The sequence below is a fragment of the Ctenocephalides felis genome, unplaced genomic scaffold (assembly GCF_003426905.1).
Source record: "Ctenocephalides felis isolate EL2017-DRISC unplaced genomic scaffold, ASM342690v1 CF-g0.4_SCAFFOLD_03704, whole genome shotgun sequence".
Lineage (NCBI taxonomy): Eukaryota > Metazoa > Arthropoda > Insecta > Siphonaptera > Pulicidae > Ctenocephalides > Ctenocephalides felis.
In genome coordinates this window covers 1-2,500 of record NW_020539858.1, presented here as the reverse complement: position 1 = coordinate 2,500, position 2,500 = coordinate 1, and the positions used below count along the sequence as shown (strand labels likewise).

The 2,500-nt window shown below is 45.1% G+C and overlaps 1 non-coding gene across 1 annotated transcript in view; it reads right to left on the bottom strand.

The window, feature by feature from the left end:
• Positions 1 to 1,303, bottom strand: part of LOC113390902 — a 1,914-nt gene extending 611 nt beyond the window's left edge. The window contains exon 1 of the ribosomal RNA XR_003368303.1: positions 1 to 1,303. This exon is cut by the window's left edge and continues 611 nt beyond it. This is a non-coding gene — a ribosomal RNA (small subunit ribosomal RNA).
• Positions 1,304 to 2,500: the final 1,197 nt, after the last annotated feature.

The following is a 2,500-nucleotide window of genomic DNA, read 5'->3' as shown; positions in this document are numbered from 1 at the left end:
TCAATCCTTCCGGTGTCTGGACCTGGTGAGGTTTCCCGTGGTGAGTCAAATTAAGCCGCAGGCTCCACTCCTTGTAGTGCCCTTCCGTCAATTCCTTTAAGTTTCAGCTTTGCAACCATACTTCCCCCGGAACCCAAAAGCTTTGGTTTCCCGGAAGCTGCCCGCCGAGTCATCGGAGGAACTTCGGCGGATCGCTAGCTGGCATCGTTTATGGTTAGAACTAGGGCGGTATCTGATCGCCTTCGAACCTCTAACTTTCGTTCTTGATTGATGAAAACACATTTGGCAAATGCTTTCGCTTCTGTCCGTCTTGCGACGATCCAAGAATTTCACCTCTAACGTCGCAATACGAATGCCCCCAGTTGTCCCTATTAATCATTACCTCGGAATTCCGAAAACCAACAAAATTGAACCGAGGTCCTATTCCATTATTCCATGCACACAATATTCAGGCGAATGAGCCTGCTTTAAGCACTCTAATTTGTTCAAAGTAAACGTACCGGCCCACCTCGACACTCGGTGAAGAACACCTTGGTAGGATTTTGAGTTGGGCCGCCTTTTTACGGGCTAAGCCCACCGGTAGGACGTCCCACAGACATGTCTGTTGAACACCGCGAGCGGTGAACCGACAGTGTGGGACACAGATTCAACTACGAGCTTTTTAACCGCAACAACTTTAATATACGCTATTAGAGCTGGAATTACCGCGGCTGCTGGCACCAGACTGGCCCTCTAATAGATCCTCGTTAAAGGATTTAAAGTGTACTCATTCCGATTACGGGGCCTCGGATGAGTCCCGTATCGTTATTTTTCGTCACTACCTCCCCGTGCCGGGAGTGGGTAATTTGCGCGCCTGCTGCCTTCCTTGGATGTGGTAGCCGTTTCTCAGGCTCCCTCTCCGGAATCGAACCCTGATTCCCCGTTACCCGTAACAACCATGGTAGTCGCAGAAACTACCATCGACAGTTGATAAGGCAGACATTTGAAAGATGCGTCGCCGGTACTAGACCGTGCGATCGGCACAAAGTTATTCAGAGTCACCAAGTCAAACGGTGAGCAAGGCAAGCCCGCCACCGATTGGTTTTGATCTAATAAAAGCATTCCTTCCATCTCTGGTCGGAACTCTATTTGCATGTATTAGCTCTAGAATTACCACAGTTATCCAAGTAATGTGGGTACGATCTAAGGAACCATAACTGATGTAATGAGCCATTCGCGGTTTCACCTTAATGTGGCTTGCACTGAGACATGCATGGCTTAATCTTTGAGACAAGCATATACTACTGGCAGGATCAACCAGGGTGCTATATATATAATAGCATAGTGCGTAAATGTCCCTCGGCGTCACCCGAGAGACCACACTTTGTATAGAAAAGTTCGATGAATATTTCTAAACAACGAATTTTCTTACATATATATATCTGAGTCGTACGATATTCCCTGAACATAACGAACAGTTTACATCGCGACTTGATATTTTATATATTCTGCGCTTACACAGAGGCTAGACCTTTAACAACCGTCGAAACGGCGGTCCGTACATGAAATTTGCGGTCCGCAGACCCAGTTAATTTCAAACAGTCTCTTTACCCTTCGTTAGATTGAAAACGTCGGGGCGAATTCATATAAGAAATTCATCGTTATAACTAACTTTTATTCTCGCTCGGAGAGTATTGAGTTGATTGCATTTGTATATTTTATTTTCCGCATAAGAGTCTTTGCGTCAACGACACATGCCCGCGGATATGCTGTACAGTATGGTTGAACACTTATAAATAAGGTCCAGAACCCGGCCGTAAACCGACATCCGAACATATACGGCGTATATTATTCTAGACACGGTCTACGACAGTTTGACCTGCAGCGACGGGTCGCCTCGGGTTACCGTGCGAACCATCACCGCGATGGTCTGGACAGGCTATATGGCGGGTCGCAAGAAAATAAATTCTCTAGGACGCGCAACCACTTTAGCAATTTTAGAGCACGTTGTGGTCCAAAAACAAACGTCCTCGCTTTAAAATTGAAATATGAATATTTCACTGTGTGTGAGATTGAAAAATCTGCTTTCGCTGATTTTTCATTTTCTTAAAAACAACGCAATGAAGCGAATGTTCAAATTCGCACAATTTGAATAAAATGTGCAGAGTATATAGAATACTAACGCAAGCGTTTACTTCAATCGACTTTAAAACACTAGGACTTTCATCTAGCGCCCAAAGAATTGATTGAGCTATGCGTTTAAAGTATAATACTCAAAAAGAACGCCGTTTTCACAACGAAACTTCGTCATTCGCTCAGGCATCTGGCGATACCGAGCAGATATACATGGCAGTGCTCTCACACAATGCATAAGAGCGCTAAGCGGTTGTAAACTGCGTCACGCTGCTTTTGCACACTGCGCAATATTTTGCGACTAGCTCCGGTCAAACGTTAATGAAAGAATGATCATTGCCAGAAGCTTTTGCCCACAGTATATATACTATAGGAGCGCACTTGATTA